Genomic DNA, 26,884 nt, shown 5'->3' with positions numbered 1-26,884 from the left:
TTTCGAGTAATAATTTCATCAAATAAAAAAGCAAAAAATACCAATACAGCTATTAATGAACTACATGTACACCCCAATTCTCCATACAAAACCAAATTTTTCCTTAGGAATACTAGGATATTGTGAAACAAACGCAACACTGCGTCCAATTCAAGAAAAAGTATTTAAAAAATGTAATTCTAAAAAAAGTAGAGGTTTGTCATTCTACTATACTCAACAAAGAATTATCAATCAAAAATAAAATTACAGAACCAAAGCCAAAGACTGATGATTTCATTTCACAAAAACTCCATATGTTTATTATTCAGGTTCCAAAATGCACAACAGTTACAACAAAAACTCTTAATTATGTTTGATTTCCAAACAAAATCAAATAAATCATTTATTCACCATTACATCTTTCTCTCTAACTTGACGCAGTTTTTTTTTTAAAAAACGTGCAATTAGAGTTCTTATACATTAACAGAACAAAATAAACAGACTTTTGATCAGTATGAAACTATCTCACTAGTAAACAAAGTACCAGCTATCCTCTTAAGTAGAAATTGACAAATTCTGCTTTTTCTACGCATAAGTACTAAAAACTAATGCATGAAACTAAATTTGTAAAGCTAATGCGTTTTTTTTTGAAAATATGATAGCACTTAAAGCCAAATGGCTCAGAAATAACGCCCCTTGGTCGTAATTATTTTTATTTTTATGATTCAATCTTAAACACAAGTTTTTTATCCTATCCCACATGGATTACCAAATGTATAGACAAATCACTGAAAAACGCTCGTTCACTAAACCAAATTATATAAATGGAAACATTTTTGAAAACCATAATTACGAATTTTTGCAAATAAAAAAACAGACACCCAATAGCACAACCAATCTCAACAACACAGATCCAGTCTCAAGACACAACTACAATCAGCAAACATCTAAGAACCCAACAACTCAATCCGTAATTTTCCTTGATTAGAGAAAAACTCAAGCAGTATGCACTGAAAAATGTCTATTTTTTTGCAACAAAATAACACTACTCAACAAATGGAGAAACGAACAAAAATCAATCACATGATTCAGAAGACGAGGAATATTTTTATAAAAGTCAACAACAAAATGATTCTAATAAGGAAATAAGGACCGATGAAATAAAACTGATCAATAAGATGATAACTTTCAGCCAGAAGTTTTTGATTCCTTTTCCAACCCATCAAAAACAGAGTAAACATAACAAAAACTCCTATAAAATCAAATTTTGCACTACCAAGTCTTAAAAGTCAATCACAGTACACAACGAATACTCAATGCTACCAACCAGTAACATTGAGAAACTAAGGGCCATAACTCTATTATCTACAACAACATGGAAAGTAGCAGGAACCAATTCACAATTTTTACACAAATACCTAAAACAGCAGAATCACATCAAAAGTCTATAAACCCATACCTCATGTCAATCCTTAACTTCAATGTTTTTTTTACAGGATCAGACTCTGATTACTCAGTTAAAGATTATCTCAAGGGCAACTTAAACCCAAATAAAGGCCGAGAACCTATAAGTACACCATTTCACCAAATTGGATTCATAGATGTAGAGCACTAAGTCGAACCACACTCAACGGCGCAGCCCAAATTAGTTTTCAGTGCTACACATAAAATTAGGTCCGGATGAAAACGATGTGCAACAGATTTTTCAAAAAAATTGATACAGAAAGAAACAAACAACATCAAAGATTTTTTATGCAACAGAAACTGTACTACGAAAACCAATTTCTCTGAATACTCAGGATAATTAGGAACAAAAAAAGGCAGAAATTATAATAAGGCCATGAACACCACGATTGGTAGAATAGCAATAAAGAAAACAGCAACGTATTCATCATCAGTTTGCGAACAAGAAATCAATTTTCGCAAACTCGTAGACAAATTAGAACAAGCAGAACTACCAATGAAATTAGAAGAAACTGACGATTTTGAATTACAAAATATTTCTAATCCTCTAACTTTTTTTTCACAAATAAACAATATACAAGACTCTGATAGTAAGTTAGCAGGAAAACCCAATTATTCAGCATAAGCGAAAACAACCCGAATTCCAACGGAAAAACCTCATTTGAAAAAGGGTGTAATTATTGTCGACGATTCGAAAACAGTATTGCCGAATGTAACCAAAAATGATAAGATAAGTCGAACGGACCACAGAACACAAAAAAAAATACATTTTTTACCAATACATGAAAAAATACATTTTTTATCTACACATTTTTTACCAATAAATTTTTTTACCAATACTCAAGATCTAAATGATCAGAATTTACCTAAAAATCATTCAAATTACTAATAGATCTGGAAAACTGCTACCATATTTTTATGAAAACAACAAAATATAAAAACCATTCAAAATTAACCCTTGCGGAAAATCAAAAAAACTTTTCAAAAGTATTCGCAAAACAGGTATAGCTGCTCAAATAGTCACAATAGCCAGTATGAAACCAATTACTCAAGATCCAAATCTAAAAAAAAAAAACTCATTTTCAATATCGAAACCGTTCTTATTACATCTACACATTAACCGTAACTGATATTAATCAAATGAGCGTTCCAGATATTCTTCAAGCAAGCGCATTCAATTTTACTCAAATAATAAACCTAGAGACTACTCAAATAACAATTCAAGTAATAGGAATTATTATAATAGATCTCGGGGAAACTCAAATGTTTACTGGAATAGAAACAACAGCTACCAAAACACATCAAGAAACTACTCTAACTCACCACGTCATATTAATTTCTCAAAAAGACAAAATCAAAACGAAAGAAGTAGTACGCCAAAACATCAAAAATATTTTTATCAGGAACAATCTATAGTTGAAACAACTCCAAACCCTTCAGGAGTAGAGAATACAGAAATTTCAGAACTGCAATTGAATCATATATATTGTGAAAGCACCGACCACGAAAGCGAAAAGGAAAACACAATAGTTAAATTTTGTTAAAATTAGAAAAGGAATAAGAAACTGCAGAATGTTTTTGATCACTATCAGAACGAAAATCTCGATCATTAACGAACTTAGCAAAGACCAAACAACAGACCTTGAAATTTATTTTTTGATAGAATCAGGAGCGCAATGAAACATCATTTAATCATCATATCATTCAAAACCCTTTAAGAAAACTTTTCATATAACAGAACACAAAAAATTATATGGAGTAAATATTCATAACAAAATAGTAGATAACCACAAAACATTCATTACAAAATTTATACCAATGATTAATTTAATGAATAGTAAAATACAATTCAAAGATAAAGGCACATGAACAAATAGTACTTGCTTTACCTTTTTCCAACAACTTATTAAGCAACCTTCCATTTTTTTTCTTCAAAATTCTACTCTATATACAATCAACAACGAAAGAAAATGAAACCATTAACTGTTTTTTTTGTAAACAACTTGAATCTTTCATTTTACAAAACATTATTGATCAAAAACACACAAAAATGGTAAATGTCTGAACTTGAGTTCAGACCAATCCAAAAAATTTTTTAAATAACAACCTCATCAATAAAAAAAGCAAAAAATACAAATACAGCAAATAATGAACTACATGTATACCACAATTCTCCACCCACAATCAATATTCCCTAGGGAAACTAGGATAATGTGAAATGAACGCAACACTGCATCCAAGTCAGGAAGGAGCATATAAAAAAATAATTCTGAAAAAGGTAGAGGTTCGTCAATCTACTATACTCAACAAAAAATATCGATAAAAAATAAAATTCCAGAACCAAAACTGAAAACTGATGATTTCATTTCACAAAAACTCCATATTTTTAATATTCAGGTTCCAAAATGCACAAAAGATACAACAAAAACTCTTAAGTATGTTGATTACCCGAAATCCTTGTTACAGATAACGGAACACAATCTGCTAACAATGAATTAATCACATTTTTTCACCTATAGATTAATAAACATGAATCCCGAATCTAACCCAATACATTGACCACTGGATTAGTTGAAGGCTACAATTGTTCACTACCAGAATATCTTCGATGTATAAGTAACGGAAACAACAAAAAAAACGCTTAATGGTCAAGCAAAAAAAATCACTCAACACAGAATTAACCTCATTTTATATGCAGAATTATGCTCTTCGAGAAAAGAAACAGAGTTATTTTTCTTACTGGACTCCATATTGTTAAAACACCTCAAAAAACCATTGCTCCCAAACAACCTGAAATTTTAACATCATTACAAAAGTCAACAAATAAAACAACGAAAAACATTCCAGGAAAACACTCTAAAGTTACCGCCGCAACTAAAAAAGAACGAATCGAAAATTACATGACCAAACTTTGGTACCTGAAACAAAAGAAGAATTACAATAACGCCAATCATCTCGAGTCCGAAATTCACCGAGAAAAGATTTAAAATAATTATACTTCAATCTAAGTTCTTTTTCACAAATCAATAATATACAAGACTCAGATAGTGAGTTAGCAAAAAACCCAATTAATTAGCATAAACAAAAATAACCCAATTTTCAAAGGAAAAACCTCATTTGAGAACTGTTGTAATTATTGGCGACGATTCGGATACACTATTGCCGAATGTAAACAAAAATGACAAGATAAGTCAAACGGACTACAGAACACAAAGAATCAAATAAATCTTTTTACCAAGAAATGAAAAATGATCGGAATTTACCTAAAAAACATTAAAATTACTAATAGATCTAGAAAACTGCTACCATATTTTTAGGAAAACAACAGAACACAAAAACCATTCAATAATAACCCTTGCGGAAGATCAAATCAATTTTTCAAAAGTTTTCGCAGAACAGGTGTAGCTGCTCAAATAGTCACAATAGCCAGTACAAAACCAATTACTCAAGATCTAAATGTGAAAGAAGTAAATAACCTACTTTCAATATCAAAACCGTTCATATTAAATCCACACATCAACCGTAATTGATATTATTCAAATGAGCGTTCCATGTATTTTTTAAGCAAGCGCGTTCAAATTTACTCAAATAATAGACCTAGAGACTACTCAAATAACAATTCGAGTAATAGGAATTTTTATAATAGATCTCGGGAAAACTCAAATAGTGACTGGAATAGCAATAACAGCTACCAAAATACATCTGTTATGTAAATACACCTTGTCAAGATAATGACAAGGTTCAATACTAATATTATGCAAAATTCTTTAAGAAAATTTTTCATATAACAGAACACACAAAATTAGATGTTCTAAATATTCATAACAAAATAGTAGATAACCACAAAATATTCATTACAAAATTTATACCAATAGTTAATATAATGAATATTAAACTACAATTCAAAGATAAGGGCACATGAACAAATAGTACTTGCTTTACCTTTTTCCAACAACTTATTAAGCAACCTTCCATTTTTTTCAAAATTCTACTCTATATACAATCAACAACAAAAAAATTTGAAAACATTAACTGAAATTGAAACCATTAACAGACCAATCCAAAAAAAAACTTTCGAACAACCTCATCAATTAAAAAAGCAAAAAATACAAATAAAGCAAATAATGAACTAGATGTATACCACAATTCTCCACCCAAAATCAATTTTTCCTTAGGAAAACTAGGATAATGTGAAACAAACGCAACACTGCAACTAATTCAAGAGGAAGCATATAAAAAAATTAAAATTTTAAAAAAGAATGATGTTCGTCAATCTACTATACTAAACTACTATACTGTACTAATCAATCAGTAAAAAAATTAGAGAACCAAAACCAAAGACCAATGATTTAACAAAAACTCCTTATTTTCAACATTCAGATTTCAAAATACACGAGAGAGCAACAAAAAGTCTTGAGAATATTTAATTTTCAACAAAATCAAAAAATTCAAAGAGATTTTGGATAACTAGCAGACCTATTAGTGAAGTACCCCTGTGTTAATGCCACATCAAAACTTGATGAAGGAAAATACAAACACCACTACATTTACCTCTTAAAATCGACGCAGTTTTTAAGAAAAAATAGGCAAGTAAAGTTCCTATACATTTACAGGAAAAAAAGAACAGACTTTTAGATATTCTTGAAAAATATGAAATTATCTCACCAGTAAACAAAATACAACAATCAAAAAAAAATATACTTATCAAAGTCTTGCCCCTGTTTTTCACCAACTGACATTTTGGTATAAAGACTAAACAAAACCCGAAAAAGCCCATATCACCATCCTTGGAAATAAAACCTTACCCCGATTGTTTCAAAAAAAACAATACCTCAATCAATGAATACGCAGATATTTTAGAACATCTTTTCACATATAATAAAGTAATCTGTCTACTCTTAGCTTAACCTCAATAGCATTTAACAAATCACACTGCGCAAACACATAAGGACATAAAGACGACGTAAACATAGTTTTACTTCAACCAAAATGTTTTCTTCCCAATAGCACCATTTAGATCTAAAAAACACTTTGCAATGATTGTATCACTTGCCAGTTGAATCAACTTTTTGCGCGTCGAAGACAAATTGCAGAAAAACGAGATTTTCAGGGGCAAAAGTTATAGTTCAATCATAAAATTTCATTGTATAAAAAAGCCCTATATTTAAACACTAAAAAACACCTTTTCTGCAGGAAATTTATACTTTCTAGTAATTGTGGACGCATTTACCCATTTTTTAGCATTAAACCCCGTTCCAAACCGTAATGCCTAATATTCTTTCACGACACTTTACGAACGAAGGATATCAAAACTCGGATTACCCGAAATCCTTGTTACAAATAACGGAACACAAGCTGCTAATAATGAACTAATCACAATATTTCACCTATATATTATTAAACATAAACCTAGAATCCAATCTAACCCAATACATTGACCACTGGATTATTTGAAGGCTACAATTGTTCTATCAAAAAATCTCCGATGTATAAGTAACCGAAACAAAAAAACACGCTTGATGGTCAACAGATGTAAAATTATTTCCCTCGCATATAATTCTCAGATCACAACAACTTCTGAAAAATCACCTTATGAAATGTTTCAAGCAAAAGCCACGTAAACCAATAATTTTAACTGCAAACGCCTCGAAAGATGCACAAGAACATTGTAAACCATCAAAAGACTCCGAATGTTTTTTATTCTTCCACTTCACACTCACTCATGATTGAAATTATCTTCAATCAGCACAAATTTTAAAATTAGATTCATTTACCCTCACGGAATGGACTTTAAGAAGAGGTTAAAAAACGCAATAAAAACTTTCAACAAGTTGCAAAGAAATTATCACAAAGACGAAATATTCAATCCCAAATTAATTCATTTTCCAACCAGCTTCAGATTTATAAAGGCCTGAATAGAACCACGCACCAAAGTCAAAACCAAAACTCGATCATTCAAATTGATCGACAATTATATCATCCAAGACGAAACGGGACTTTTGGCTTTGGGACAACATCACGAGTTCAATTCGAATTACCCTCTTCACCTACTTATACCCCTCTCGATTTCTCAACCAAAACACTACAAAGCATCCCTCTGCCTGTAAATTTCAATTCGCAACAAATACACCAAAATTTTCATCAGACTACCTAGGTTTATTACCAACTTCTGAAAAAATCAGAAAAAACCCATTAATCCTTCAACCTCTTCAGAAAGGCTTCCCCATTGGATGGACTATACAATACCCCCAAGGTGAACCAAACCTCGCCAACGACACAATAGTTATTTGATCAGAAATACTACCAGAAACCTACCAGAAACTTTTTGCTTACATCAACACCTTCTGTAACAGGTATATCATAGTTAAATTTATTCACAAAAAAACTTCAACATCATCTAAACATTAGATATCAAGAACTAAAAATTACAAATAAACCCCTAAGTCTGAATCAACTACAGTATAGACACGACATACACAAAGATATCCAAGATCACAACATTCAAATAATAACTCTATAAATAATTAATCTTACCAATAATCCATTATCATTATCTCAATCAGACATTACAGTTCAACCCTTGACTCCTCCTTTTAGTTGCACAGTATCATTTTGCAGATACGATAGATACTTAAAAAAGAGCCTTGGTTATACATCATTTTGAATTTCTTTTAACAGGAATATCATACACATGTAAAAACAAAAAAATTATTGAATAATTTCATTTTCCTCTTAAAACATCTAAAACGAACCATACACAAAAACCCGTCTCCACGAACTTTACCGCAGGACCTTATTGTATCTCACAATGATTGCGAAGTTATTTAACAGAAAACACTACATAAATAAACCAAAAGACACAATGCGAATTCGAACCCCAAGCAGTCGAAACAACTATTTTAATTACAACAATTAACTCAAAAGCTCGGGCTACATATCTCACAAACTATAAAATTACAGGAAATATTTCTGAAAAAAAAACATTGTTCATGATTCTGAAAGGGAAATTAAAGCAAGGGCAGGATTTCATTGAGAATTTGCTATAAAATCTTGAAACGTTAGCACAGGATACAGGAAACTAGCACAGGAAAAAAGACGGCAATATGCGTTCACGGGAAAATGCAAATTAAAAAAAAAAGAAGGCGCTACACAGTGCTGGATCTTCGAGGAGCCGTTTGGCGAAGTCGAGGAAAAATTCCTCGACCATTACCACTCAACTGATAAGTTTTTGGGTTGGGCCCACAATAGATGAAACATCAATCGCGAAACAACAAACTTCACACCAGTGGTCGCACATAACTTATCAAACTATGACCTTCATTGCATCATTCGATCATTAAGCAAAAGTATTCCGAACAATCTCTTCTCGGTGATTCCCTAAGTCTGCTATTCTTAGATTCCTTCAATTTCATGTCGTCTTCACTTTCAACACTTGTCAACACTTTGCCTGTGGAAAAATTCAATCTAATCGACAATTTTTCTCAAAAAGAAAGGATTTTCTATGTAAAAAATTGCAAGAAATTGAATTCTTGAAAAAGAAGGGTTTCTACCCATACAATTGTGTGGAAAATTTTGAAACATTTATTGACCCCGGTTGCCTGCTCGATGACTGTGGAAAAATAATGTAGCCCGTGGTCAATTTAGTGTCAACCCGAGTCAGTACAACCATGCGATTAAAGTTTTCAGTAAGTTTCGCCTGTCGATCAATCGGAAATTGTCACGATCTCTATCTCACCACGGACGTGCTTCTGCTAGATTCAGTCTTCGAAGCGTTGAGATCAGTCTGTTATGAAACTTACGGTGTGGATTGCGCTCATTACTACACAGCGAGTAATTTGTCAGGCGGAGTGTTTCTCAAAAAGTGTAAGTCGGATCTCTAATTACTAACTGAACGCGACCACCTGAAACTAGTAGAAAGAATGATACGGGTTGGAATGTCATCATTATATGCAAAAAAATTTTGGAAGACAAACAACCACTACTTAGCCGATTACGATAAAAACAAAGAATCATCGTATAATTCAAACATAGATCCGAACAGTGTCTATGGAGGCATAATGCATCAATCATTATTCACTAGCCTCAAAAGATTTCTCGTGAGCAGAGGCCCTCGTTGATTTACCGAAACTTATGCTTACAGAAGAGGAGAGTGGGTGGGGATATATAGCTGTGATAGACCTATAGTTCCCGAGGAAGTACACGACTACTTCAAAGATTACCCACCGGCGCCCTCAAAAGAAATCGTTGAATTGTCCGCTTTAGGCATGAACCAAGTACAAATGCTGGGAGAAATGGCAATCACCAGCCTACCGAAGGTACCCAAACTCGTTCAGTCTCTACAGAGAAAAGTGAGTTATGTGCTGGACTACTTGACCCTTCAACTCTTTGTTCAGTTAGGACTAAAGATAACTCACATTCACAGGGTGCAGCAGTTCCGGCAAGCTAAGTGGATGTCTCCATTTGTAGAGTGAAACACTGAGTTGAGGAAAGTAGCAAAGATTCGATTTCAGGAAAATTTTTATGAGTGAACAGTGCATTTGGTAAAACTAGGGAGTCCAAACGTAGCAGAAGGGTTCTAAGTAAAATTCGCAACCAAAACGAGTTAATGCAAAAAGCTTTGCAATAGCTCTCATAAATCTTTTCAAATAATAGATGAAGATTTGGCATCAGTAACATTCAACCCTATATCGAACCGATGGAAAAAATCAACGATAGTTGGAGCAATGATTCTCGACGTAACAACGCCTTAATGTTCAACTTTCACTATACTCAAATGAACTTTTACCTCGAACTGTTTTACTCAGATACGGACAGCTTCATATATGTAGTAAAAACCAACGATGTTTTTGATAAATTGAAGGAAATTAGTGAACAATTTGAATTCTCTTTTTTTTTCAAAAACTTCACCCTTGTACAGCGACTCGATTCGACATAAAGTTTTGAAGTGGAAAGATGAGATCGCAGGGAAAATAATCCAGGAATTTGTTTGCCTAAAGCCGAAACTATATTCTTTGAAGATTCAAATATGTAACTCTGAAGAATTTGGTTTAACCAACAACGATATAAATTCTAAAAGGAACCCTTTAATAGAAAAAAGACTGACAATTAATCAATAATCTATGTCTTATTTTAGATAACAACCAAAAACTCAGCGCTCAAGGTATCATTTGCAATAGTCATAAACTTCTAAGTCATCGAAGATTTAATGACGCCCTGTTTGATAACACGATGTTACGAGTGAAAATATGAGCATTCGGTCTGCTCAACATGAGATTCAATCTATCAGTGTGAACAAACTTGCACCAAACTGTTTCGATTCAAAGCGATTCCTTTGAATGATAATATTGCGACCGTTCGCTTTAAGCAATACCTAACGCTTGAGGATGCTTGTATGAACCAGATTTTTTAGAGGATGAATGGCAGTGGAGCGGGGACATTTTTTCCGCAATCAAGTAATAGCATTTTGCCTGATGTTGATATAATGCCAGAAGACAATTTTGTGGTACCTGATCAAGGATATAGACAACGGAAATTTTCCCATAAAGAGTAAAACACAAATTTGGCTGGTAGTTCTCAAACTGGAAAAGCGCGTACCGCTACACCCAATCATTTTATCTGAAGCACAGGATGTAAACGACAAAATGGGAGAAGTGGGCGAGAACTGCGATTAGAGCAGTTCAGAAAATGAAAATAACTCACCAGTGATTGCTAAGAAATATTGAAAAGTGTGCAACCGCTCTGAATTAGACGACGATTAAATTTTTATACTCCTATTTTATAAAGTTGTCGATTTCAATAATACGCTTCGCATATAATTTTGCAGGGAATAAATTTAGTTTATATAAAATCCACTTGTCTTTATACAATTTAAAAACCACTCACCAATGTAGTTTTAATAAACAACCACAAACAGCGTTGTTTCATTCAATCAATCCAAGTAATCCCTCAGACCAAAGTAGATTTGGACAAATTAAGCAATAAAATTGAACCAGTATCTGAGATTAAGAAAGAAAGTTGTTAGTGACGTTGGTGATTAAGAATGACATGCATTTCAAATCCATTATGCCTGTTTGCAGAGACGTTCGAAAATTTTTCGAGACAAGCGAAAAAATTTCAAGATCCAAAAAATTAAGTTTTGTCAGGGAACCAGCGTTTTGCGACTATGTTTAATAAAATCCTAGTTGAGAGGCCGAAATCAGATGTTTGGTTCCTAAAATTAGGATCCCAGCACTTTGCGGTGATAGTGGGCAAAGCACTGGGAAAAATGTAAAATCTTTGCCCTTGGATCCGAGGAGCCAAAAGTAAGGATATTAGGCACCCACGAGAAGCCTCACCCTCAAAAAACCCCCCCCCCTAAGGATCCCAGGTTAACCCCTGTACTACTGAGCGCTCCAAACAATTTTCAATATCGGGAAAACTCAAATAATTACTGGAATAGAAGCAACAGCTTTAAAATAGATCAAGAAAATTTTCTTTTTAACCCCGTCCAAACACCTCAGTTTCCTCAAGAAGACAAAATCAAAATTATAGAAGTAGTGCGCCAAAACATCAACAATAAATTAATCGGGCTACAAGCTACAGTTGCAAGAGCTCCAGACCCACCAGGAATAGAAAATAAAAAAACTTCAGAACTGCAATTAAATCATATATATTGTGGAGGCACCGACGACGAAAGTGAAAACGAAAAACACATTAGTTGCTATTATGTTAAAATAGAAAACGAATAAGAAACTCCAGTTCTTTTTGATCACTGTCAGAACGAAAATCTCAATAAAAACAATACCGAACTTAGCCAGGACAAGACAACAGAAGTAAGTTATACTCCAGTTTTTGTCAAAAATTATGCCTAAACAAACAATAATAACAAAAGACAACACCAAAACACCTCCGCCTTTGGAAAAGAATTGGAAAATCTCACTTTTTTTGGAAATCCACAGAGCAAAACTTTTCAACCACTAGACCTTGAAATTGATTTTTTGATATATTCAAAAACACGATCAAATGTCATTAAAATTATTACATGGAACGAAATGGATTCACTGCAACCTAAACGTTTACGATACTAAACACTGAGCAATTTAGCAACAGCTCAAAGTAAAACTTAATTTTTTCATATCACAGAACACAAAACACAAGATATACCATTCACTACAAAATATATACCAACAATGACAATAATGAATCGTAAACTACAATTGAAAGATTATCTCACACGAACAAATAGTACCAGCTTCACATTTTTCAACAAATTATCAGGCAACCTTCCAATTTTTTCAAAAATTCACTCTATATACAATCAACAACGAAAAAATTTGAAACCATTAAGTGTTTGTATGTACAAATTTTGAATTTCTCAAAATTACAATACAGTGATCATCAAAAACACACAACAGTGAAAAATGTCTGACCTTAAATTCAGACCAATCCATAAAAAATTTCGAGTAATAATCTCATCAAATAAAAAAGCAAAAAATACCAATACAGCTATTAATGAACTACATGTACACCCCAATTCTCCATACAAAACCAAATTTTTCCTTAGGAATACTAGGATATTGTGAAACAAACGCAACACTGCGTCCAATTCAAGAAAAAGTATTTAAAAAATGTAATTCTAAAAAAAGTAGAGGTTTGTCATTCTACTATACTCAACAAAGAATTATCAATCAAAAATAAAATTACAGAACCAAAGCCAAAGACTGATGATTTCATTTCACAAAAACTCCATATGTTTATTATTCAGGTTCCAAAATGCACAACAGTTACAACAAAAACTCTTAATTATGTTTGATTTCCAAACAAAATCAAATAAATCATTTATTCACCATTACATCTTTCTCTCTAACTTGACGCAGTTTTTTTTTTAAAAAAAACGTGCAATTAGAGTTCTTATACATTAACAGAACAAAATAAACAGACTTTTGATCAGTATGAAACTATCTCACTAGTAAACAAAGTACCAGCTATCCTCTTAAGTAGAAATTGACAAATTCTGCTTTTTCTACGTATAAGTACCAAAAACTAATGCATGAAACTAAATTTGTAAAGCTAATGCGTTTTTTTTTTGAAAATATGATAGCACTTAAAGCCAAATGGCTCAGAAATAACGCCCCTTGGTCGTAATTATTTTTATTTTTATGATTCAATCTTAAACACAAGTTTTTTATCCTATCCCACATGGATTACCAAATGTATAGACAAATCACTGAAAAACGCTCGTTCACTAAACCAAATTATACAAATGGAAACATTTTTGAAAACCATAATTACGAATTTTTGCGAATAAAAAAACAGACACCCAATAGCACAACCAATCTCAACAACACAGATCCAGTCTCAAGACACAACTACAATCAGCAAACATCTAAGAACCCAACAACTCAATCCGTAATTTTCCTTGATTAGAGAAAAACTCAAGCAGTATGCACTGAAAAATGTCTATTTTTTTGCAACAAAATAACACTACTCAACAAATGGAGAAACGAACAAAAATCAATCACATGCTTCAGAAGACGAGGAATATTTTTATAAAAGTCAACAACAAAATAATTCTAATAAGGAAATAAGGACCGATGAAATAAAACTGATCAACTAGATGATAACTTTCAGCCAGAAGTTTTTGATTCCTTTTCCAACCCATCAAAAACAGAGTAAACATAACAAAAACTCCTATAAAATCAAATTTTGCACTACCAAGTCTTAAAAGTCAATCACAGTACACAACGAATACTCAATGCTACCAACCAGTAACATTGAGAAACGAAGGGCCATAACTCTATTATCTACAACAACATGGAAAGTAGCAGGAACCCATTCACAACTTTTACACAAATACCTAAAACAGCAGAATCACATCAAAAGTCTATAAACCCATACCTCATGTCAATCCTTAACTTCAATGTTTTTTTACAGGATCAGACTCTGATTACTCAGTTAAAGATTATCTCAAGGGCAACTTAAACTCAAATAAAGGCCGAGAACCTATAAGTACACCATTTCACCAAATTGGATTCATAGATGTAGAGCACTAAGTCGAACCACACTCAACGGCGCAGCCCAAATTAGTTTTCAGTGCTACACATAAAATTAGTTCCGGATGAAAACGATGTGCAACAGATTTTTCAAAAAAATTGATACAGAAAGAAACAAACAACATCAAAGATTTTTTATGCAACAGAAACTGTACTACGAAAACCAATTTCTCTGAATACACAGGATAATTAGGAACAAAAAAAGGCAGAAATTATAATAAGGCCATGAACACCACGATTGGTAGAATAGCAATAAAGAAAACAGCAACGTATTCATCATCAGTTTGCGAACAAGAAATCGATTTTCGCAAACTCGTAGACAAATTAGAACAAGCAGAACTACCAATGAAATTAGAAGAAACTGACGATTTTGATTTACAAAATATTTCTAATCCTCTAACTTTTTTTTCACAAATAAACAATATACATGACTCTGATAGTAAGTTAGCAGGAAAACCCAATTATTCAGCATAAGCGAAAACAACCCGAATTCCAACGGAAAAACCTCATTTGAAAAAGGGTGTAATTATTGTCGACGATTCGAAAACAGTATTGCCGAATGTAACCAAAAATGATAAGATAAGTCGAACGGACCACAGAACACAAAAAAAAAATACATTTTTTACCAATACATGAAAAAATACATTTTTTATCTACACATTTTTTACCAATAAATTTTTTTACCAATACTCAAGATCTAAATGATCAGAATTTACCTAAAAATCATTCAAATTACTAATAGATCTGGAAAACTGCTACCATATTTTTATGAAAACAACAAAATATAAAAACCATTCAAAATTAACCCTTGCGGAAAATCAAAAAAACTTTTCAAAAGTATTCGCAAAACAGGTATAGCTGCTCAAATAGTCACAATAGCCAGTATGAAACCAATTACTCAAGATCCAAATCTAAAAAAAAAACTCATTTTCAATATCGAAACCGTTCTTATTACATCAACACATTAACCGTAACTGATATTAATCAAATGAGCGTTCCAGATATTCTTCAAGCAAGCGCATTCAATTTTACTCAAATAATAAACCTAGAGACTACTCAAATAACAATTCAAGTAATAGGAATTATTATAATAGATCTCGGGGAAACTCAAATGTTTACTGGAATAGAAACAACAGCTACCAAAACACATCAAGAAACTACTCTAACTCACCACGTCATATTAATTTCTCAAAAAGACAAAATCAAAACGAAAGAAGGAGTACGCCAAAACATCAAAAATATTTTTATCAGGAACAATCTATAGTTGAAACAACTCCAAACCCTTCAGGAGTAGAGAATACAGAAATTTCAGAACTGCAATTGAATCATATATATTGTGAAAGCACCGACCACGAAAGCGAAAAGGAAAACACAATAGTTAAATTTTGTTAAAATTAGAAAAGGAATAAGAAACTGCAGAATGTTTTTGATCACTATCAGAACGAAAATCTCGATCATTAACGAACTTAGCAAAGACCAAACAACAGACCTTGAAATTTATTTTTTGATAGAATCAGGAGCGCAATGAAACATCATTTAATCATCATATCATTCAAAACCCTTTAAGAAAACTTTTCATATAACAGAACACAAAAAATTATATGTAGTAAATATTCATAACAAAATAGTAGATAACCACAAAACATTCATTACAAAATTTATACCAATGATTAATTTAATGAATAGTAAAATACAATTCAAAGATAAAGGCACATGAACAAATAGTACTTGCTTTACCTTTTTCCAACAACTTATTAAGCAACCTTCCATTTTTTTTCTTCAAAATTCTACTCTATATACAATCAACAACGAAAGAAAATGAAACCATTAACTGTTTTTTTTTGTAAACAACTTGAATCTTTCATTTTACAAAACATTATTGATCAAAAACACACAAAAATGGTAAATGTCTGAACTTGAGTTCAGACCAATCCAAAAAAATTTTTAAATAACAACCTCATCAATAAAAAAAGCAAAAAATACAAATACAGCAAATAATGAACTACATGTATACCACAATTCTCCACCCACAATCAATATTCTCTAGGGAAACTAGGATAATGTGAAATGAACGCAACACTGCATCCAAGTCAGGAAGGAGCATATAAAAAAATAATTCTGAAAAAGGTAGAGGTTTGTCAATCTACTATACTCAACAAAAAATATCGATGAAAAATAAAATTCCAGAACCAAAACTGAAAACTGATGATTTCATTTCACAAAAACTCCATATTTTTAATATTCAGGTTCCAAAATGCACAAAAGATACAACAAAATTTCTTAAGTATGTTGATTACCCGAAATCCTTGTTACAGATAACGGAACACAATCTGCTAACAATGAATTAATCACATTTTTTCACCTATAGATTAATAAACATGAATCCCGAATCTAACCCAATACATTGACCACTGGATTAGTTGAAGGCTACAATTGTTCACTACCAGAATATCTTCGATGTATAAGTAACGGAAACAACAAAAAAAACGCTTAATGGTCAAGCAAAAAAAATCACTCAACACAGAATTAACCTCATTTTATATGCAGAATTATGCTCTTCGAGAAAAGAAACAGAGTTATTTTTCTTACTGGACTCCATATTGTTAAAACACCTCAAAAAACCATTGCTCCCAAACAACCTGAAATTTTAACATCATTACAAAAGTCAACAAATAAAACAACGAAAAACATTCCAGGAAAACACTCTAAAGTTACCGCCGCAACTATAAAAGAACGAATCGAAAATTACATGACCAAACTTTGGTACCTGAAACAAAAGAAGAATTACAATAACGCCAATCATCTCGAGTCCGAAATTCACCGAGAAAAGATTTAAAATAATTATACTTCAATCTAAGTTCTTTTTCACAAATCAATAATATACAAGACTCAGATAGTGAGTTAGCAAAAAAACCCAATTAATTAGCATAAACAAAAATAACCCAATTTTCAAAGGAAAAACCTCATTTGAGAACTGTTGTAATTATTGGCGACGATTCGGATACACTATTGCCGAATGTAAACAAAAATGACAAGATAAGTCAAACGGACTACAGAACACAAAGAATCAAATAAATCTTTTTACCAAGAAATGAAAAATGTTCGGAATTTACCTAAAAAAACATTAAAATTACTAATAGATCTAGAAAACTGCTACCATATTTTTAGGAAAACAACAGAACACAAAAACCATTCAATAATAACCCTTGCGGAAGATCAAATCAATTTTTCAAAAGTTTTCGCAGAACAGGTGTAGCTGCTCAAATAGTCACAATAGCCAGTACAAAACCAATTACTCAAGATCTAAATGTGAAAGAAGTAAATAACCTACTTTCAATATCAAAACCGTTCATATTAAATCCACACACAAACCGTAATTGATATTATTCAAATGAGCGTTCCAGGTATTTTTTAAGCAAGCGCGTTCAAATTTACTCAAATAATAGACCTAGAGACTACTCAAATAACAATTCGAGTAATAGGAATTTTTATAATAGATCTCGGGAAAACTCAAATAGTGACTGGAATAGCAATAACAGCTACCAAAATACATCTGTTATGTAAATACACCTTGTCAAGATAATGACAAGGTTCAATACTAATATTATGCAAAATTCTTTAAGAAAATTTTTCATATAACAGAACACACAAAATTAGATGTTCTAAATATTCATAACAAAATAGTAGATAACCACAAAATATTCATTACAAAATTTATACCAATAGTTAATATAATGAATATTAAACTACAATTCAAAGATAAGGGCACATGAACAAATAGTACTTGCTTTACCTTTTTCCAACAACTTATTAAGCAACCTTCCATTTTTTCAAAATTCTACTCTATATACAATCAACAACAAAAAAATTTGAAAACATTAACTGAAATTGAAACCATTAACAGACCAATCCAAAAAAACTTTCGAACAACCTCATCAATTAAAAAAGCCAAAAATACAAATAAAGCAAATAATGAACTAGATGTATACCACAATTCTCCACCCAAAATCAATTTTTCCTTAGGAAAACTAGGATAATGTGAAACAAACGCAACACTGCAACTAATTCAAGAGGAAGCATATAAAAAAACTAAAATTTTAAAAAAGCATGATGTTCGTCAATCTACTATACTAAACTACTATACTGTACTAATCAATCAGTAAAAAAATTAGAGAACCAAAACCAAAGACCAATGATTTAACAAAAACTCCTTATTTTCAACATTCAGATTTCAAAATACACGAGAGAGCAACAAAAAGTCTTGAGAATATTTAATTTTCAACAAAATCAAAAAATTCAAAGAGATTTTGGATAACTAGCAGACCTATTAGTGAAGTACCCCTGTGTTAACGCCACATCAAAACTTGATGAAGGAAAATACAAACACCACTACATTTACCTCTTAAAATCGACGCAGTTTTTAAGAAAAAATAGGCAAGTAAAGTTCCTATACATTTACAGGAAAAAAAGAACAGACTTTTAGATATTCTTGAATAATATGAAATTATCTCACCAGTAAACAAAATACAACAATCAAAAGCAAATATACTTATCAAAGTCTTGACCCTGTTTTTCACCAACTGACATTTTGGTATAAAGACTAAACAAAACCCGAAAAAGCCCATATCACCATCCTTGGAAATAAAACCTTACCCCGATTTTTTCAAAAAAAAACAATACCTCAATCAATGAATACGCAGATATTTTAGAACATCTTTTCACATATAATAAAGTAATCTGTCTACTCTTAGCTTAACCTCAATAGCATTTAACAAATCACACTGCTCAAACACATAAGGACATAAAGACGACGTAAACATAGTTTTACTTCAACCAAAATGTTTTCTTCCCAATAGCACCATTTAGATCTAAAAAACACTTTGCAATGATTGTATCACTTGCCAGTTGAATCAACTTTTTGCGCGTCGAAGACAAATTGCGGAAAAACGAGATTTTCAGGGGCAAAAGTTATAGTTCAATCATAAAATTTCATTGTATAAAAAAGCCCTATATTTAAACACTAAAAAACACCTTTTCTGCAGGAAATTTATACTTTCTAGTAATTGTGGACGCATTTACCCATTTTTTAGCATTAAACCCCGTTCCAAACCGTAATGCCTAATATTCTTTCACGACACTTTACGAACGAAGGATATCAAAACTCGGATTACCCGAAATCCTTGTTACAAATAACGGAACACAAGCTGCTAATAATGAACTAATCACAATATTTCACCTATATATTATTAAACATAAACCTAGAATCCAATCTAACCCAATACATTGACCACTGGATTATTTGAAGGCTACAATTGTTCTATCAAAAAATCTCCGATGTATAAGTAACCGAAACAAAAAAACACGCTTGATGGTCAACAGATGTAAAATTATTTCCCTCGCATATAATTCTCAGATCACAACAACTTCTGAAAAATCACCTTATGAAATGTTTCAAGCAAAAGCCACGTAAACCAATAATTTTAACTGCAAACGCCTCGAAAGATGCACAAGAACATTGTAAACCATCAAAAGACTCCGAATGTTTTTTATTCTTCCACTTCACACTCACTCATGATTGAAATTATCTTCAATCAGCACAAATTTTAAAATTAGATTCATTTACCCTCACGGAATGGACTTTAAGAAGAGGTTAAAAAACGCAATAAAAACTTTCAACAAGTTGCAAAGAAATTATCACAAAGACGAAATATTCAATCCCAAATTAATTCACATTTTCCAACCAGCTTCAGATTTATAAAGGCCTGAATAGAACCACGCACCAAAGTCAAAACCAAAACTCGATCATTCAAATTGATCGACAATTATATCATCCAAGACGAAACGGGACTTTTGGCTTTGGGACAACATCACGAGTTCAATTCGAATTACCCTCTTCACCTACTTATACCCCTCTCGATTTCTCAACCAAAACACTACAAAGCATCCCTCTGCCTGTAAATTTCAATTCGCAACAAATACACCAAAATTTTCATCAGACTACCTAGGTTTATTACCAACTTCTGAAAAAATCAGAAAAAACCCATTAATCCTTCAACCTCTTCAGAAAGGCTTCCCCATTGGATGGACTATACAATACCCCCAAGGTGAACCAAACCTCGCCAACGACACAATAGTTATTTGATCAGAAATACTACCAGAAACCTACCAGAAACTTTTTGCTTACATCAACACCTTCTGTAACAGGTATATCATAGTTAAATTTATTCACAAAAAAACTTCAACATCATCTAAACATTAGATATCAAGAACTAAAAATTACAAATAAACCCCTAAGTCAGAATCAACTACAGTATAGACACGACATACACAAAGATATCCAAGATCACAACATTCAAATAATAACTCTATAAATAATTAATCTTACCAATAATCCGTTATCATTATCTCAATCAGACATTACAGTTCAACCCTTGACTCCTCCTTTTAGTTGCACAGTATCATTTTGCAGATACGATAGATACTTAAAAAAGAGCCTTGGTTATACATCATTTTGAATTTCTTTTAACAGGAGTATCATACACATGTAAAAACAAAAAAATTATTGAATAATTTCATTTTCCTCTTAAAACATCTAAAACGAACCATACACAAAAACCCGTCTCCACGAACTTTACCGCAGGACCTTATTGTATCTCACAATGATTGCGAAGTTATTTAACAGAAAACACTACATAAATGAACCAAAAGACACAATGCGAATTCGAACCCCAAGCAGTCGAAACAACTATTTTAATTACAACAATTAACTCAAAAGCTCGGGCTACATATCTCACAAACTATAAAATTACAGGAAATATTTCTGAAAAAAAAACATTGTTCATGATTCTGAAAGGGAAACAAAACTAAACTCGACTATGACCCGTACTTCTAATGTAATATTGAAAAATTATCACATCTTAATCCCGAAGACTGTCAAAACGAACTGAATCATTTACAAAAAGCAAACCAAAAAAGCAAAACTCGAACACTTTTCACACTTCCCAGATTCAACAGATGTACATCAACTTGAACAAAATCGAGGCCATATACGTCTAGATCAAAAAATCTCCTGCCACGTTGCGTACGAAAGTTTAATTTACGACCATCATGATAAATTTTGGATATCACACATTTGATTAATTGTTCCATCCAATTGTGTAGCTTGCAAAAAAGACTCATGATACCGAGAAATGAAATTTTTGGTTGGAAAATTCAAGTTCCAGTTATACGCCATTTAAAAGATGATGCTAAATTTTATCAAGGATTTTGCTTACTCTGTAAAAAGGATCAAGGATATTGCGATCCAACCACCCGCACGCAGGCAACCATTGTCTGTCTTCCCGAAGACCAATTTACTATATTTCAAGTTGCTAAAATTGCAGCAAGAAATATTCTATTCCACAAAAATGGTTTCATCGCTTCTATACCGTTTGAACAAGTTAATCAAATTAGAAAAAATTATCAGCTGAAAGTCCTTATAGAAACATACAAGGTTTTGAAAATAAATTGACACGTTTTCAAATATACCCTGATACTGAATTAGCATGCAATTATTGGAAACCACTAATTAGTACTCATTCTCTGAATTACGAATTGAATATGAAAAAGGATTGATGATTCAAAACGTGCTTCAAATCAAAAACAGAAACTACGAAAAACCTTACATACCAGTCACACTGCAAAGCAAAACGGACGAATCGTTTGAAAATTTCCACCAAAAATAGTGACATTACACGCTTACAAGAATTGATACTAAAGATTCACACATAATTTGGAGCAAGGTATTCAGAAATCCATCTCGACAAGAAACTTGACCACACTATAAGTAGAATTTTTCAAGAATGTTATCATCAGAAGTTGAAGCACTCTATCATTTATATGAACTTGAAAGAACACAAATTTTACAATCATTCTCATAAGCTGTATTAAAAATCTCCCATTCAGGACACCTAGTCTCAGGCAACCGCTCAAGTGTTTTTGATTACGAAGAAAAACAACCTTTGTTACTAAACTTGAACTAAAAATTCTCGTCACTCTATGTTTTTGAAGACAGTGGAGAATACCAAAGAATACCGACAAAATTAAAAAAAAAAAACATTTTGTAGATACATCATTACGACGTGCTTTTTTTGGAATACCGTTAACCCATGAGGGTCAAAAGATAGCCACAACGCAGTACAACTAAATTCAGACGAAGACAAAAATGATCTTTTCACGTCATACCCCATTTTAAAGCCTCTTTAAAAAAATACTCATCATATCCGTAAACAACAATTTCAAACAGTTTCCACAAAAAACGACATTATTCAACGGGCAATCAACAGATCAAAATTTCTGAAAACTCGCCAAAACATTGGGCTTCTCTGATATCTACACACAAGATTACAGTGGATATTTTTATGTTATCAAAACCTATATCTACCTAAACGGAGAAAATTATTGACCTCAAAATATATCTCCAATGAAAAACCGAGGGTTTTTAGATATAAAAGGTGACCTCTTAGAATTCTTATGATGGCGCTATTACATTCTATGAAAATTAAAAATTTCTTATACAATGCTTAGTTTCATCGGATTTTAACTTAATAAACAAGTATTTAAAGCATACACATGTCAACAAACAAGCAAGCGTAAGCTGAATTTTATTTGCGGGACATTTTGGACTTTTCTCGACATCTATCAATAAAAAACTATTAGACCCACAAATTAGCGAATACAATAAGAAAATTTCAACAAAACCAAACACATACTACAACCAGAGCAACATAAATGTTTTCAGCCCACAATGCGCCGCCAAATTGGATCTTTCAGCCGTTACCTCTCTTATCCTTCCAACGTTCAATAACAACCTTCTGACAATTCAAGTTCCATCCGCTTTTTTTTTTCTTGCAATTTTTAGCCCCAGTTTTCAAATTTCCCACCTAACTCACCTCACATGCTCTCCGATGATTTTATACGAACAGTTTTTGATACTAATAAGTCTCTATATAACCCCGCCTTTGACACTCTTGACAAAATTTTAGACTCTCATCCAAGCCCCAATAATTTCTCGCAACCCCATTATTTTCTCCCACAGTAACCATCCCCTATTCCAGTTCCTCTTATACTGATGCAAACCCCATTCTTTACCCCCTCTCTAGTAACCTCTCTGATACTTCAAGCCCTATCACAGACGACCAAATTGAACATGACCTCGACGTTTTTATCCAACACCAACAATAAACTCATAACAGTAACCGACATTTTACTATCCATCGACTCACTAAATCAGCTTCACCGTCGGAAACAACGATATCATCCTTTCGTAATGCTCCCACTCATGCACAACACATTATCATGGGCAGAAAGTACCTCAAGAATCCATCTATATAATTAACCAACCGACCATCCTCATCACGACTCATTCGTAGAAACCACCCTAGACAAACTAACTTGTCGATACTGTTATTCGAAAACATCCCATTTTTCCCTCAATGATCACATGATATCACCAAAGCGCATAACCAATGCGACACCTTCTCCTGGATATCGTTTTTTAACTTCACTAAGGTTTTGAAAATACCATTGAGAAGAAACAAAGGCGGTGAACTTGATACCACCATAAACTACCAATTAATTAACGCACGGCAACTCAAAAACCTCATTGATATCGCATGTATTCAATTGTTTTATCCGTCGTAATACTAACTCACTTCCCACCACGCACTACGAACACACAGTCATCTTCTATTTGGACATCCAAGCTTTCAAAATACCCTTTATAGAAAACAATTACAATTTTAATTTCAACGACCAGCTGTCTAAAATGTCATGCAGAATACTCACCATGAAATTACTGCCACTCCTGAAGAATTCAATACCATCCGCACACTTGATTTTCTTTGGCCACTTGTACGAACTAAGAACGTCATTCACAAGCTCGTAAAGCTTTTAATGCACTAACTCACAACTGAAACTTCCTCAATGGTTTTTTTCGTAATCCAATCACGCTATGTATGAATTCATTTTATTTTAGTTTAATATTGAGGTTTCATTTAAAATTTTTCTATGCTGGCCTCACCAATTTTTTTTTAGATTTCAACATAAAATTCTGAAAGCAATAAAAAAGTCAAAATATAAAATGAAACTATTGTAAATTTTTTAAATCTATATGCTAACTGTTTGTTGTAAATTTCTATACTGCAGTGTTTTTTTTTACGCCGCCATAATTTAATACAAGGACGCAGTAAATTTTCTATACAAAGTTATGATATAATAAAAAGTTATAAATTTAGATAAGAAATAACTTTTTTAGGAGTTCTTTGTGAGTTTCCCAGTTTGCTATTTGACTCGCCCTAGTTTTACGCACTCTTTTCCACAGTTTAACCTAACTCTCATCTATGATATTTGAAAATAAATGAATTTCTACTTTGAAAACGAACTGATAACAACTTTAACTTGCTTTCTTATCTTTCAAACTTTCCCCTAACCCGGCTGCAAGAAAGAACTAAGCTAAGCTTAAAACGCAATTGCAGCTTACTAATACCAACATACCAAAAACACGTACAGAAATACTCACGGTATTCAAACCAGATTGAAGTCAAGTTAAACTAGAGAAACGTTCATTTTGAACTTGAATTTGAAGTTTCAATAAGACCACATGAAATGCTAATAAACTAAGATAAGACGAACCAAAAATCCTTAGTTTTTCAGAAAGGATACAAAAAAAATTAAGAAGAAAACACCTGATACAAAAAAAGAATGAAAAAGTTACACACAAGTAGAAAATCTACTCAAAAAGACACTGAAAAAAACTCTTTACTGACCTCTGCCAACAACTCATCAAAATAACAGAACTAATTCAAACGCTTTTGCGAAAAAAACCATCAAAGATCATTACGAAAACTGATTTTATCAGAAAAGGCAAATATATAATGTAAAACATTTCTCAAAGAAACGAGCAGTAAAAAAGAGATGAAACTCGACGCATTCCGACTCTGGAATGGCAAATCTAATGGTTTTGTTGCCGCAGTCATAACACTCACAGTATATGAAGTAAAGAGCCAATATTGAAGCAAAGGTATCCATTGAACAAGAACAATTGCCAACTCGATTTTGAATTCAAAAATTCGGAACGTAGTGAGAGAAGTCAATCTTATTCTGGCTATTTAAAAAAAAGTTGAGAATGCGCGTAGTCTTGCTCTACTTAACAATTTCGACATATCATTAGATGAAAATGCAGCCTCGATACAAATCTTCTACTCACTACAATCCTCGTCAATCTAATCTCTGCTTCTTTCTCGACAGCAACTATTTCACCGAACCGAGCAACTGTCACTCTTCTCGCAAGAATACCAGTACATAATACTTCTATTTAAACAAGGAAATAGAAACGTTAGATTGGGATCGGTATTAGACTAAGAACTTTCACGAATCTATCCGGCTAAAAATTCGAAAGCGTAACGAACAGACGGTGAATTCTATCAGAAATCAATCTATGAGAAAGCCACCCATAAGCTACTTTTCTATACAGATACTAATTGTTTCTCATCCAACAAAAGATCACAAAATTTTCTCGAAAAAAGTTCTAAAATCAATTCACCTCTCAATCGAAACAAGATAATTGTTGATTCTACATACTTTGAGTAAACAGAAGAATCGAAGCATGTCATTAAAAATTAATATCAAATGTTACGTTGCATTTGGTTGCTACAGCTTCTGCTTTTCTTAAGTCACGCGGTCTAGTTGTTACCGCTTTTGTCTATCAAACAAGATCGGGGCCTGAAATCCACCAGAAATTTTTTCTGGCTTGAAACAAATTAGTTTGAGTTAAGTTTTGATCTGAAATCAGATTCAAATTTTTAAAGAAAATTCCTCCTACATATATACATTTTGTAAGAAAACTCTGGTCGGAAATTTAGATTACAACTCAGCATTTCTAACCAAAAATTACAACTTGCCAAAAAACTTAGTAGTTTGGTACACGTATTTTTGCGTTGAAGCTAGGTAAAATGTGGGTACAGGTAGTTTTGCTTTATGAAACAAAGGTGACAAAATTGAATTTAGACAGGAATTTTTCTTTTTAATGATTTTTTTTCTGACTTTCGAAAAAACGAAATAAAATGCTTCGTGTGGTTTTTGCAGTCAATTTTCACCAATCGAAGTAATTATTTTCAACCAAATTTTTTATACCCTAATAAAGATACTGATTCCCTGAGTTTGAATTAAAAATACATTTCATCTCAGATAACTTTTTTGTAAAGCTCTGAGGATTTTAAAATTGACAAATATGCCATGTTGTTGTCTAAATTATTTGCGCTTTGAAGAGTTTATTCATAATGAATAGAGCGTAACGCGAATTATTTATGCGCGGCGAATTATTGCGTGTTCCAACAAATTCGTTCTAAATCGAATTGAGGCTAGCTAATTGG

Source organism: Symsagittifera roscoffensis, chromosome 2, assembly GCF_963678635.1.
Source record: "Symsagittifera roscoffensis chromosome 2, txSymRosc1.1, whole genome shotgun sequence".
In the NCBI taxonomy this organism is placed as follows: Eukaryota; Metazoa; Xenacoelomorpha; order Acoela; family Convolutidae; genus Symsagittifera; species Symsagittifera roscoffensis.
Note: the sequence above shows the minus strand (reverse complement) of the source record.